A 15,480-nucleotide genomic window follows, 5' to 3' on the forward strand; every position below is an offset into this window, starting at 1 on the left:
CCCGCTCCTCCTTGGCCGATTCAGTTAACTTTCTAAGAGCACCAAGGGCGGGTAGCAGCTTCTGCGCCTCTTCATCCCCTGCAAAAGCTCACAGAGCTCCATGCTGGCTTTCTCTAATGCTGACCGACTGACACAGTGAGAAGCTTCATCAGCCAGACCTCTCTGCATTATCCACTTAATAAGCAGGGAGGCTTATTAAGTCCAGAAAAAGGGAAAGGGGGGAATAACGCAGCTGTGGCGTGCAGCTCCCGCTTCTCACACTGCTGCTGCATCACTGCTGATAACTGGAAGGCAGGGAGCACCCCCCATTCTTGGAGGCACATTTGGTCCAAAACACCAGAATAATTCTGCTCCCTCCCACCCCCACATTGTCATTAAGTTGCCTTAAAGTATTCAAGTCAAAAACAAAAGCATACACCAACAAAACTCAAGAGCTGGCAGAACTCCAAGCTAGACATAGGGACTACCCAAGAAATGGGAGCCCCAAAGAAGCTTCCAGCTGCACCCAACGCTGAGCATGGCCAAGGGAGGAGGAAGGAAGGAGCTTGAGGTTGAAGCCTTCAGAGCATCACTGGATCAGGAGATCAATTGCCAGGCACTGCAGCACACAGATGGACGTCCTTCTGGGCTGTCACAGAACTGCTTTGTCCTCTTGCTGCTGAAAGGAGCCAACCAGGATCAGGGAATGGATGCACAGGACCTCAACTCTGACCAGCAGGAAAACTCAGGACAGTGGAATGCAGTCTGCCAATCTTTTACCAGTTCAGCTGTGCTTTAAGACTCATTGTGAAGCCTTTTAAAATATTTATTTTTATATATATATACTACAAGACTACTCAGATATACTATCAATCATCTCAGAAAGTTCAAGATGGAGTTCATCCACGTCCTTCTGCAGCTCCAAGTCATATTGTCCTTCCATTTCCTCTAAGAATTCCGAGATGAACTTTTCGAGGTCATCTTCTTCTACAGCCTTGGTGAGCAGGCTGACCTCCGGCAGGGCTGGAGCAGCAGTCTGGGAAGAAGGAAGACAAAGTCAATGATTGCTCAGGAGATCCTTCCTCTACAGCACTTCTCCTTCAGCACTGCTGAGCCTTAACCCAACATGCGGCCAAGGGGCTCCTGAAGGACCTTATCAGTAAGCCTGACCAGGGCAGCACTCATGCTTCCTCCTCTCCTTACCAAAGCTGCTATTTTAGCTTTTTTAGCTGGAGGCTCCTCTTCTTCAGTGCTTCTCTGAGGATTCACAGCTGCCACAGCAGAAGGAGAGATCTCAGCAGCCTTCCGCTTCCTTGCTCTCTTTATGGGGCTGCTGGCTTTGCCATCCCAAGGCTTCTCACACACGTTGCACTTGGCTTCCAGTTCCCCTGCTAAGATTTCTGAGATGAACTTTTCAAAGTCATCTTCTTCTACAGCCTTGGTGAGCAGGCTGACCTCTGGCAGGGCTGGAGCAGCAGTCTGGAAAGAAGGAAGACAAAGTCAATGATTGCTCAGGAGATCCTTCCTCTGCAGCGCTTCTCCTTCAGCACTGCTGAGCCTTAACCCAACACGGGGGCCAAGGGGCTCCTGAAGGACCTTATCAGTAAGCCTGACCAGGGCAGCACTCATGCTTCCTCCTCTCCTTACCAAAGCTGCTATTTTAGCTTTTTTAGCTGGAGGCTCCTCTTCTTCAGTGCTTCTCTGACGATTAACAGCTGCCACAGCAGAGGGAGAGATCTCAGCAGCCTTCCTCTTCCTTGCTCGCTTCGTGGGGCTGCTGGCTTTGCCATCCCAAGGCTTCTCACACACGTTGCCCTTGGCTACAGGAAGAAGAGAGAGCTGGTACAATTGTGCCTTGAGAGGAGTCCAGGTTGTCCTGTCATTCCCACAGCTCTTCTCCACAGTTAAATACATCTGGCCAGCAAAATTACATTGCTCTTTCCACAAATCTCAGCAATATCTTCCACAGTAAGTGCTGCATACCAACAGTCCCACCAAAGGAACAAAGAAACTGCACAGCTACACCATATTATAACCCAGACAAGGGAAACAGCCATACAGCAGGAGAAAGCAATACATGGTCCCTCTAGAGAAAGGAAAAAGCAGGAGCTACAGACAAGAGTGTGCAACCAGACGCTGTGCAAGCCACAACAGACCCACAAAATACATCCAGGGGTTTATCACACAGGTAAGTCTGCAGCTCAGTGCCACTGTCTGTCCCTCGTTCTCAAGCTGAAGTCTGGCTGGAAGGAACACAAGTGAACTAAGAAAATAAGCATTTCCCTTTCTAGCACTAAGCAAAGGCATGCACCCACCATGAGCACTCAGGTCCCTTTACTTCCGAGGACCACCTCACACTCAACACTCATTCATAGTTCTCTGCTTCTGAGGTTGGGCTGATGGTTTCCCTGGCAATGCGTTTGCCCACCGTGCTGAGATTTCACTTAGGCCTTTGCAAGCTGATAAGCTGAACATGAAGGGTGGATTCAGGACTGCTAAGCTCTGCACTTTTACCTTTGACTGTTTCTTTAGCTGCAGCCGGCACAGCAGCCACTTCCTTCTTCAGCTTCTTTGGTTGTCTCAGCTGCAGCTTCTCCTTTATTGCCCCCTCAAGGCTCTTTGCTTGAGCTCTAGAATTTGGTGTACTCTGATCCCAGGGCTAAAAAGAAATAAAGTAAGTGCAAAATAAGAACAAACACCAGGGGGAGTGTATGAAGGAAATCAGATTGGAGATATTGCAAAAACGGCTGCACCTGGAACAGTACATTCCTGTCACTTGGGTCACTGACCCTTTAATAAATGCCTGCATATAACAAGATCCATGCTTTGCTGTGAAAACACTGTTTCAAACGTGTGCAATTAACAAAGCAAGCTCGTTTAAATCAGCGCAGTACTGGAGTTGTTACCTACCACATTCTATCTGAGCAACAGAAAGTCATTCCTGTTCCCCTACACAACATCCACCCACAGTCTGATTTCATTGAACAGGAAGCCATTGTGGACTTTTTGTATCCAGTGCCCCCCACGTTAACCTCACATGTTGTACCTGGTGCCAGCAGGGTTACTGCCTCACTGCCAGATACAATCAGATCAATTCTGAGTTTGAGGAGTGCAAAGCTGTCTGGGAAAGCCATTGAAAGTATCAGGATTGTGAAACATGGCTGCAGCTCTTCACCAAAGGCAGGAAGGTAGGAATGCACTCATGATGGTGGCACATGGTGAGCAGTGAGACATGAGAACATGTGAAGAAATTGTGTCACTGTGTCCATCTTCAGAAGGGACTCACCTCTGCGGGTGCAGAGACAGCTTTGGGAGCAGCCCTGCTCCATCCCACAGTCTTTTTCTCTTCTCTTCCAGGTGCTTTAAAACAAGGAAAAAGAAAATCACTTGGTCAACAGCAAGCATAGAAAGAAACCTGAGTGCCAGTGTTTCCTCCATGTGCTTATTTCCTCACATTCAATAACAAAGCACAGAGGCGACATCTCGCAGTCCATACAGTATCCAAGCTCTTCCCTCCTTCACATGCTGTCTCATCACAAAGCCTCTCTCACCTCCCCAATGAATAATTCACCCCCCTGACCTTTCTGACAGAGGTTGGCCCCCATGTTGAGGAGTCAATCCATGCTTTTCAAATACATTTACATATCAAACTAAGCAACACACGCCAAAGATGAAGGCAACCTTGGCATCAACACACAGGACATGCTACACCAAAAACATGGCAGAAAAAAAAATGTACAAGAGAAACTGAATTACAAAACCTCACAGCGAATGAATTTTCCAGAATAAAGCAGACAGACACCACGGATTCAATGGAAAAACACATGGATGGACATCCTGGCACTTCCTGCCTTTGCATTTGGTAAGAAACAGCCCAGGCAATTCTAAGCAAACTCCATTTGCTTGACAGGGGAAGCACTTTGGCAGAGCAGACAGTGAAACACCTCCTTACCTGCTGGCTTTGCGACCTGCTGCATCCGCAGGGCTTTCTCCTGCTTGATTTCTTCCAAAGTTTTAATATGAATTTCTTCCAATCTCTTGATTTTACGCCGTGGCTCTTCCAGTTTCACGTTACCCGGCCCAGGTGGAGGGATAATTCTCTCGTTCTTGCATTTACCCTTAGCTCTCTTCTCAGTAAGAAGCTCTTCTACATTTTGCTTCTCATCCTCCAGTCCTTTGTGTTTCCTTTCAGCCAGGGCTTCCGAGTAGGTTTTAATGCGAACTGCAGGAGAAGGCCTCACCCCGGAGCTGGGATCCTCCACCTTACAGCACCCTTCTGCCTGGGGGGCAGCTGGGGTTTCTCCTCGCTGATTCGCTCTTTCAAGACGGATCTCTTCCAGAGTTTTGACATGGATCTCCCCTGCTGGCTTGGCACCCTTCTCTGCCATCATCAAGAAAGGAGAAACATAATGATTAAATGAGAGTCCAACGAGAGCTTAAGTTTCCAGATTTGTCATAATATTACAGAATATACGTGTTCCCAACAACAACGCTCCTGAGAAAGAATAAGCAGAAAGCCTAGAGAATCTGTGCAGCAAACACCAATGACCATTTACCTCTCCTTGGTGCTCTGTCAATCTTGATCTTCTTCCCCAGCCTTTCTGCGAGGCTGCACTTCAGTGGAAGGCCACTGACATCAGCTACAGAGAGAAAACAACATTGCTAAGATAATTCCTTTGGAGAAAGATTTTTACAAGTCAACCACAAACTTTGGTTTCTCCAAGTGTATGTTCTCAAATTCACCTTTTAGCTGCTACACTTGTGTGCCACTTGGAGTCATCACAGACCCACGACACACTTTCCTCCCACCTGCTTCAGCAGTGCCCTCCCATTTACGTGGAGGCAGCCAAACAGCAGCTCACAAGCAGCCCTTACCTACAGAGGATTCCTGTTTTCCAGGTTTATCAGCAATATTCAGTTGAATCACAGGCACCTCCCCTAAAACAAAGAAAAACAAAGTGCTTATTTGACAGAAACCAACAGAATTACTGACCTGTGAGCTCATTTCCCACCCAAAACAAAGACACCACTTTGACAGCCCTGACAGAAAATAATATTGCAACTGTAATGCACTCAGGGTAAGTCCAAATTGTAATTTATCCATTCCACTTAGGAGCCACCAAATGGAAACAAAGGTACTCATCATTACCCTGCTTTGCAGGCAGCATCACAGTGCTGACCAGTGTCCGCACATTCTCCTTCTTCGGCACAGGAACAGTTTGAGATTGGAGCTGATGAGCAGGAGCTCCTGAAGGCCCTTCTGATCCAAGTGAACAAACAGACAGTGTTTACAACAGGAAAAAGAAAAGCCACTGCCAACAACAAAAACAAACCTGACAGAACTGTCACAAAGACCAAAGCGCATTTGTTACTCACTACTGTCCAATGTGCAACAACCACTGCACGGCTCTATTCCCCAACACAGTGCCAGCTATCTGAGTATTATCAGAAGGATAACAAAGTAGGGCATATGAACTCACCACTTTGTTGTTTGGTTTTATCCTTTTGTTTCTTCAGTCTGATTTCTTCAAGTGTTTTTATTCCAAAATTCAGACTGTCATCTGGGAACACAGAGCAGTGAATGAGACTGAAGGACAGAGGCACACGCTGAGGACCACAGCTCTGCAAACTGCCTCCTGCTCAGAAGCATGCAGAACAAACCCTGTCGGCTCTCCCCACAGCTAAGAGCACCATGGACCTGATGTCTGTCTGCTGCCCTCCTTTCATCCTTCTGGATATTAAAAGTAGGCTTTATCCCTTACTTTATCCCATCCACACGACATTAGATTTCTCTATCAGCAAATGTGGCTTTCACCACTGGTTGGAAAGATGCACATACAGGCACTTAAACTCCATGCTGTGGCCTCGTCTTGCTCTAATGCTGTAAACAAAGGAGTTTACCTTCCTAATCTGAAAGGCACATGAAGATACGAGGTAGTAACAAGATCATGGAAATAGCCGAGTCCATTCAGCAACCCTATGTTCTGTTGTGTTTGTTCAATAAATTGCTTTGGAGTTAATTGGCAAGTGCTTCTGATTAATCCTGGAATACCTTGTTTTTTATCAGCATTAGATTTCCTGATGGAAATGATCCGCGATCCATGATGGTTTTCTTTAGCTGGTTGCTGGACAGGTGTTTTTATTCCTTCTCCCTCCTTAGAAAGCTGGTCTGTACAAGGAAAGAAAAAATCAGTCTCTTCAGTTACGCGGTAGGAATTCAATCAGATTTCCCATATTTATGTAGCTCATACAATGACACTTCAGCCCACAGTTAATATTCTTAAGTACAAATGTAAGTGACTACAGATGGGTTCTTTATTTAAACAGCTGCACTTACCTGGTAAACCCATAGAAGCAGCCAATGTGAATAGATTAACTACTAGAGAACCAGGAAATCAACCACACTCACCATCACATTTGTCACCATGTGCAGAATTGATGACAACGGGAGGATGTGTCGGGCTTGGGACAGTCTCTGACTTTTCCACTTCCATCACTTCCAATGACTGTGGAAAGGGATCGGAGTGCACAGAAAGCTTGCTCTGCTGCACTGTTATCTGAGCTGCCCTCGGATCGTCACCTGCAGACTCTGGTGGACTCAGCAGAGTAGCTACAGGAATAAAAGGATCAATTTAAAACTTTGATCCTAACCTTACAACCACTGCACAAAGATGGCAAGCAAGGCTGAAAACCCACACAGATAAATGCTGAGTCTCCAGTTGCCCATCCAACTGGCTACTGGGCGAACAAAGAAATTCCCCCCTACACAACATTCACCCAGTAAAAGCTTAAATTCAGGAAAACAACCTGCAAGGCAAAGGCCACAGGAGCAGAAAGAAGCTGAGCATGCAAGAAAAAACTGAAATATCAGAAGCACATAAAGTTGAGCTGTGCTCCTATCTATCATCTTCCCAGCTTTCTTCATTCAATCAGTCTCTCAGGAGCAGTTGTTTCAAAACATTGCCCTCCTCAACACTGGTCAAACTCTAGTAACATCACCCTGACTCAGCACGGAGCCCCTGGGCTGCACGGCTGCAAGCCCTCCAATGGAGCCCCTCCTTCAACACCACGAGTGACAGCAGTGAGTAACCCCAACACATTTGTCTGACCGCTGCAGGTCTTCAAGCTCACCCACCTGGACAACCTCAGCAAAGACAGCGATCTTCAAAGCCTTGCAGTTCACTTCTCCTGTAGGCTGAACCAACACTGAATCCGTCAATTAAGAATAATGGGGTAGGAAGAATTTTCCTCCTCACTTTGCCAATGTCAAATTCTGTAAGTTGGAATTTCTGGTCTTCAAGGTTTCTTCACCTACGAAGAAAACACTAAAACCTTCCCCTGTCTTTGTTACTTGTACAGCAAAAGCATGCCAGTGCGTATCGATACACAAATCCACACACATGTGCCTGAATACTGTAACTCAGCACTGCATGGAGCTGCAGCACGTTCTGCTCAGCCACAACAAGGGTTTGGGTCGGTTTTTTTTCTTTTCTGATGTAAAAATCAAATATTTTGGTATTTTAGATTTGTTTTGTTGGTTGCTTTTTTTTTTTAAGGTATCAAATGCAGTAAAACCTACAACCAGGACAGACAGAAGATCAAATTCAAGTTATTCGGAACTCTATCATTAAAGTGTTGCACTTTTCTGTGCTAAGCATTGCCTACAGTCAGTAAGGAAAGGCTGGAACCTTTTACTCACACAAACACTAGTGAATTTTCCAAAAAATAATTTTTTTTTTCAGGGAATTTTCCCAAATCTAAACTAAAGAGAGGAGAAGTCGGGTTCTCAAGTTAGTTGCTGGACAGACTGCATGACAAAGGGAACAAAAACAGCAGTTAAGGATAAAGTTTCCTTCCCTCCTATAATACTGATAGAAATGCTGCCTTTTTACCTTTAGTACCTTCACAACAGATTCCTCTCTGGCAGATTCCTACGATCCTAAAGACCTCAATGCTGCTCAGCACAGACACCGGGCACCAACTACCACTGGACTCTGCACCGTGGAACACGCACACAGCTCAGCACTTCTGTTCTCACAATTGGAAGGGTTCTAGAATCTAGAACCGCCTCATCAGATACTTGTGACCTCCCTGACTCCAGCCCTGGTGCACGCAGGCACCACCTGCCCAATACCCAACATCTCCCCCCTCTTTATCATCTGCAGCCCCTGTAAAGGTTCCCCCGCGTACTCCCTGTTACTCCAAAGGTGATTCCACAAATGATTCAAACATTAAACATATGCGAAAAACAATTAAGCTGTCATAATAACATACCAAAGTGATGCAGCTGCAGTGACTACAAACCTGAAAGCACACAACAGCAATCTGCCTAACAATTGTGAAATGCTGTATGGCAACACTTAGTCAACTTGTAGAGAACAGTGCACTCAAGTTCAAGATAACAGCACAGTACACAATGGAGTTACAACTTTTCCAAGTTCAATGTAACACTATTGTACAGAATCTTTGTGGCAGTCCAGTTCTGTCCAGTGTGCATTATAATGTCACACTCCATAACCAAATAACAAGACAAAAACATATTGGCTGTGCAGAATCCTTCTGAATGTCCTCCACTGGGGGATTATCCAGGAACAAGGTCTCCCCCGCTCACGAACTATCAGTCCGGCATGAAGGCTGGATTCCCAGTTCGGACCTTCAGGCACATTTGGATCAACGCTGTCTCATGTGCCGTTACCAGCAGCCGTTGCCCAGTGCTGACGTCAAATCACTGGCTGCACTGGAGACATTAACCAAGGAGACATTGACCAAAACCGGTGCTGAGATGTTCGGATCCTCACGGTGCACAGGATGGCTCGTCATTTGGTGCCGGCTTAACCCAACGTGCCGGCAGCCAGCAGGGCCCACTTGGGGTCCCGACACAGGCGTATCCCCTGCCCATGACGAGGAGTGGCATAGGGTCTGGGAGCCATGGCCCTCCGTCAGGTCTGATCAGGACCTGACCTATTGGTGTCCATTCGGTCAGCTGATGGTCTCCCATCCGATTCTCTCACGCAGGAGGAGAGCGTGTGGGCACAGCTCAGGCCCCTCCAGCCCTCCCCCCTCTTTAAGCGCACAAAGACGCCCCTTCAAGGTCTGATGTGCACACTCCATAATAGCCTGGCAGGTGCTGCTGCCGGGAATGCTGAAGATATGCTTAATGCCCCAAGCTGTGCACCAGCGTCCAAAACATGCACTTCTATATCCTGGGTCATTGTCAGTCTTTAACTCATGAGGTACACCCATGACAGTGATGGCCATGCACAACGCTTTTATGTAATGCATGGCGGTCTGTCCAGATTGTGCCACAGCCCAGAGAAAACCACTGCATGTGTCAGTTGTGACATGCAAGTGACGGAAACACCCAAACTCTGGGAAGTCTGTGACATCCAGCTGCCAAACCTCATTTGGTCTCAAACCTCTGGGGTTCACCCCTGCAGGAAACAGGTTAGCCATAACTCCCGCTCCTCCTTGGCCGATTCAGTTAACTTTCTAAGAGCACCAAGGGTGGGTAGCAGCTTCTGCGCCTCTTCATCCCCTGCAAAAGCTCACAGAACTCCATGCTGGCTTTCTCTAATGCTGACCAACTCACACAGTGAGAAGCTCCGTCAGCAAGACCTCTCCGCGTTATCCACATAATAAGCAGATTGAGGTCCTCATCACACACTCTGTGTCATTTCTTGTCAGCATGTCCTGTCCCATCCCTGGCTCTCCAGCAGGACTGTAATGCTGGGGTGAGCAACACTGGGCACTGTCAGTGTGTTTTTCTTGCAAGCATCTTCCAGGGAAACACGTGCAGGCGTTCCCCACTCCTGGCCGTATCTCTGCAGTGCTGGGTCCTGTGTGAGCAGAGCTCTCTGCCCCAGAAGCCAAGTCACTGCTGTGCAGAGCTCAGCCTCGGGCTGAATGTGCTCCTGAGTTTGTCCCAGTGCAAGGACAGCCTTCTCATTGCCCTTTAGGAGCACCTCTGGTGCTGATGGGTTCTCTGCTCTCAGCAACCACTGGATACACGGCTCCAGGCGCGTGTGTGCTTTGTCACCTTGAGCTGTTTGCTCTGATCGCATCTCACCCTGGGGAGCCGGGATTTCCCTTTGGTCTCGGTGTCACTTCGAGACCAGTAGCAACACTAGGGGTCAGAGGAGAGCTGCTGAATGTGTGAGCAAAGCTGCTAATTGAGAGGGAGATCGCACTCGTGTGACTTCTAAACCCGAATTAATGAGCTTACCTTCACCCTCCTGACTAATGCAGACCTCATGCAGCCCTGGGCCTGCCCTTCTCCAGCCTCCTGCCTTGTTTTGCCTACTCATAGGAAAAGATTTAGCATAGCTCAGAGCCCCAGGCAGCGCTTGGAATGCCAGCAGGAAAGAGCTGCTGGTGTCCACATAGCTCAGGACTGCAGCAGTGGGGCTGCTGGACCTCAGTGTTCTGAACACTCTGATGTGGAAGTGATTGGCAGATGCTGTGGCCGGAGGGATGAGGTGCCTGCAGGGCGTCCCTTGGAAGAAGGTTTGGTGAGGATGGATCCTCTGAGCCAGCATCGGGGACAGGGTGCTGGGTGCAAATGCCAGTGCTGCCCCCTGTCATCCTTTTGGTTTTAAAAGGAGTACAGCTCCGTTTCCAAACTTTGCCAACCACGGGCTGGCTGGCAGCTTGAAGGAACTGCCATGAAATTGGTCTAATGAAACGTTCCTGGCAGAGCTTCAGGATGGAGAAAGTGCAGTTTGTCCTCAACTGAGCTGAGGTCCAATGAGCTGAGTTTCCTGGCTCAGAGCAGAGGCCGTGAGCATCACGTCTCACAGTCTGTGTCACCTGGGCAGAGCCGTTAGGCAGGGGCTGCTAGTGGGGAGATGCCAAGGTTTAACATGAAGATGATTGCTCAGATATGCCTGAGTTCAGATGGAGGGGCCCATTGCCCTACCAGGAAGTGGAAGATGCTTGGGGGTGAGGCAGCTCGTGCTTTCCCATGCCTGTAGGACCTTACAGTGCTGTGCCTTTCCACATACCTACCGCACCTTCTTTCTTTCCCATGCAGGGGTCATCATTAATCCAGCGGGTGGCACCAAGAATGCCCGGACAGCCCCACTGCAGTGCGTCTCTGTGGCAGAAGGACACACCAAGCCTGTGCTCTGCCTGGATGCCACCGATGAACTGCTTTTCACTGCCTAAAAAGGTATATGTTGGACAGAACAGGTGTGGGGGCTGCTGGCTTTTTATGCGCTATTCTCATAGATCTCCCCAGGCTGGCGTGGGGAATTGGGGTGCATGGCAGGGCTGGCTCCTTCTGGGCTGCTCCCCTGTCCCTGCCTTCTGATGTCCAGGTGCTGGAGCAGGCTGGCTCCATTGCCCTGGAGTGGAGCTGTGGGTGGTGGGAGGCAGCGCTTGGGAAGGAGTCGGTGCCTCCACGCCACGGAGGAACTCCCCAGCCCAACTCTCTCAGGCACGTTCTTCTTCCTACAGACCGGAGCTGTAAGATGTGGAACTTGGTGATGGGTCAGGAAATTGCTTCCCTCAAGGGTCACCCAAATAATGTTGTTTCCATCAAGTACTGCAGCCACACGGGGTTGGTGTTCACCGTGTCAACGTCGTACATCAAAGTACGGGGACATCTGGGACTCAGCGCACTGCATCCGCACCCTGACGTATGTAGTGGGAAGAGTGGCTGTGGGGGACTGTGGGCAGCTCTGGCTTTGCAGAAGATGGTGTGAGGAACTCCTGGGGTCCCACAGGCTGTAAACAGAGCCCAGCTGTTTTAGGATCAGTGCCTACAGCTGTAGGAAACAGGGAGGCTTAGGGAGATCTTGGAATGGAATCTGTGGGGACCCTCTGCAGCAAAGGCTCAAAGGAAAGGACCTGGAAGAGCTTTTCAGCCCTTCCTGGGGGTGGCCAAGAGCACCAGCAAGAAGGGATGGGGATTTTCTTTTTTGCTTCAACTAATATGCCACAGGAAGACGACCACATTAACCCATCTGTATTTGTTGTTGTTGTTTATCTACAGCATGAAGCATTTAACTTGGAAAGTCTCTGCTGCCACTCATCGTACAACAGACTTAAAGCACAGCACTTGGCACCTAGCAGTGCTGTGAAGGGTTGGAAGGCAGCGCATCATTGTGCTGAGGGCCAAGAGACGGTTCAGACAACAGAAGCATTTGTCCACATTTCTGACATGAAGGCTGTCGCCTCCCGATCCGGCGACAAATCAAGGCTGCTGTGTGAAAGTACCGTGCCTCCGCACACGGGAACAGACGGGACTCACACACAGCGTGTAACACCGAATGTACCAGCTTAATGCCACGCCACAAACCTACCCAATACCCAACAGGGGGGACCAGTCAATGCTGCTCATCAGCCATCAACCCCAGATGCTGGAGAAGGCAGACCATGTTGTGGTGCTGGAGCATGACACGATGGCTGAGATGGGGACACCCACCGAACTGAGGACCCGCAATGGACCCTTGTAAGAGGCCATGCTTTTTACATTACTGTCTCAAAGTTTGCTGAAATGGACAAGTTCAGGCAAGTCCTGACCAAGGTTCCAGGACTGAGACACACAGGAACCAAGGTTCGAGAAATCCCTTTGTTTAGGAGATGGACAAGTCGGGGAGCTACCAAAGGGAGATAAGATACTGATTAATGGCCCTTAAGTGGTCTTTTGTGTTGGCCTATCTCAAGGAAGATGGCCATCTCTGAGGACTAATGTCCCTCAAGTGGTCTTCCATGTTGGCCCATCTCAAGGAAGATTGACAACTCTGAGGAAATCACAGGACTCTGACCTGAGCGGTCCCGAAATGTCTCGAAGGCTGGAAAGAAGGATAAAAAGGGCACGGACAAACCCCAAATTTGAGGTTTTTTGACACCAGATGCCTCACTATGGAAACAAGGATGTTTTCTGTCATCAGATGCCTCTCTACGCGAGCGCCTGCATGCTGAAGAAGATGCCTGCATGCTGAAGAACCTTTGTGGGCATCTAGGTATCTGACCTCAGATTCCTCCACCGTTGTCCTACTGCTGCCTATTATCTCTTCTGGGATTGCTGCTCGAGACTCTGCTCTGAGGGACCTCGCTGCCCAAGACTCCACTTCCTGAGACCTCGCTATTCTGACCATCTTCTCTGCGTTTCATCGATCTGTGGCCTGCTACTTCGCTGCTGCTCTCCCCTACGCTTATTTTGCCCCGGACCAACGTTAACAACGTGCTATGGGATGCTGCTGCATTCAGGAGGTGACTATTCCCCGCTTTAACGTAATTCTTGCTCTTTTCTACCTTTTTCTATCGCCTACTTTCCCTTCCCCATCATCCTAATTTTGGCATTTGTCCCTCTCCCTTCCCCATCTCCTCAACTGTCTATTATTTCCAATAAACTGGAATCAACTGTCTATTATTTCCAATAAACTGGAATTTATTTCCAATAAACGGATCAACATTTGAATGTTCTTCTTCTTAATCTCACCCGGGCATAACATATCAAAAGAACCTTTGCCTCACTCCTAAATTGAAGCGAGACAACCCTACAGCCGGCTGCTGCAGCACTGAGGACCACAGGGCAGCTGGAGTGGGATGCGATGGGACATGGGGAGCTGTGGCTGTCTCCGCTCCCCGCTGCAGGATGGGAAGAGTGGGATGCTCTGGGATTTGTATGGAATAAAGTGGAGATGTTTTGTAGAGGAGCAGGTTGGGATGGGGGGTGTGGGCAGCTCAGCCTCAGTGCATGGTTGGTTATGGAAGCTGGGTGTCTGCCCTCAGAATGTGGCTGTGGCAGCACTGTGGGTTATGGGGGGGAAGCACAGCTCAGTCCAATACTAGATGAACTTTCCAGTCATGTCTTCATGCCAAAGCGGTGCAGATAGCACAGGGAGTGCAAAGGGGAGGAGGAGAGCAGCAGTGTGAAATGGAGCAATGGGCAAAGAGTGTGGGGTGGGGGGAGGAGGGATGAGGAGAGGTCCCCTCATCCACCCCAACCCTGAGCACAGCACAGAGCAGAATGCAGGCAGGCTGAGCACAGAACAGCCCAACACTTTATTTCACAAGAAGCAGCACAGGAAAAGCATAACAGCATAGGAAGCAGAGGGAGATGTGAGAGGTAGAGGGGATGGGGCTGTGTTCATCACCGACCCCAAATGCTCGTGTGGCCAGTTGGCCCCTTGCAGGCTGAAGCACAGCACTCAGACGGTTTGGTTACTTCCTGTGTGAAGAAGAAGAGATGGTGTCCCATAGGGCCACGTTCACATCCCAGCCCTCAGCTCCCTGCAGAGTCCCAGCCCAGCCCTGGTGCAGCACCACAAGGAGCACAAGGAGCACAGGGACCCCTTCCAACCCCCAGCCCCACACCGCAGCTGTGCTCGAGTTGCTGGTTCCACCTTCCTGGCCTGTAAGGTAAGAAGAGCCATTGTCTCAGCCCAGTTTGTAGGAGGGAGGCAAGGTTCTTTGATATATGTATACCTGGTGCGGGAGTAAGAAACAACGGTTCAAACATTGGTCCGACCAGTTTATTACAAGACTTTATCAGGGAGATGGGGAAGGGGAGGACGGACGCTATTATGGTGTAGGGTGATGGGGAAGGGAATGCAGTAAAAATATGAAATAGAAGCAAGGAGTCTCTGTAGGAAGCAAGAGGGAGATATTCACCACCATGGATCCATCGAGGTTTGTAGTTCAGTCATTGGTCTTCAGTCGTGGTGGGTCGTCAGGCGTTGTTCTGTTAATGGTGACCACGATGACAATTTCCAATGGTAGCACCAACTTATTTATATGTCCAAAGTGGTCAAGTCAGCTCTCTTTGGAGTGACAGCTCGAATCCAAAGTAGTTGAGTCAGCACTCCTTGGAATGGAAGCTTCTGGCTCTGGGATCTTAGCAGAAATTCCTTTGTTCCCATCTTCTGAGCCTTGCCAGCAGATAAGAGGGAGCAGGGATACCCATCCGCATCCTGTTTTTCACAGGGCACGATGGCTTCATTACCCAGTTTTCCCACACCAAGCTGGAGCTATTTAGTCCCGGGCCAGATCTTCCACTCATAAACAGTCCTGAGCACTCTTCTGGAGGCAAACAGCTCTGAAGGAAGGTGCTTTCAAATATTCAAATACCCAAAAAGTGATATTGATTGTCACACGGTAGCACCCATTACTTGCCACTTCAATAAATCATTGAGAGTCTTCTCACAAGAAACACCTCAGGAAGCAAGCTTGGAGCCAGAAAACAAGGAAGGACTCTCACAGCCATGAGCCCCAGCCCTGTTCATGCTGTGGGGCATGGAGCAGCTTTGAGCACCAGGAAGGGGAACCCTGGGAGAAATCGGGGACCTCAATGCTGCCCTGGCACTGGGCAGAGGTGGGGGACAGCGCTGCCCTCATCACTCACTGGGCGCCGTGTTGTAGCCTTTCTCCTTCTTCCCTGCAGACAGAGAGATGCATCAGCACAGGTTCACATCACAGCCAGGCTGAGGGCTCCTGAGGGAGCCTCAAATCCCCCCACCGCCCCCACTGTCCTCCTACACCCCTCCACTTTTACCT

Source organism: Coturnix japonica, chromosome 24 (genome assembly GCF_054131305.1).
Source record: "Coturnix japonica strain WE chromosome 24, WE-NBRP24, whole genome shotgun sequence".
In the NCBI taxonomy this organism is placed as follows: Eukaryota; Metazoa; Chordata; class Aves; order Galliformes; family Phasianidae; genus Coturnix; species Coturnix japonica.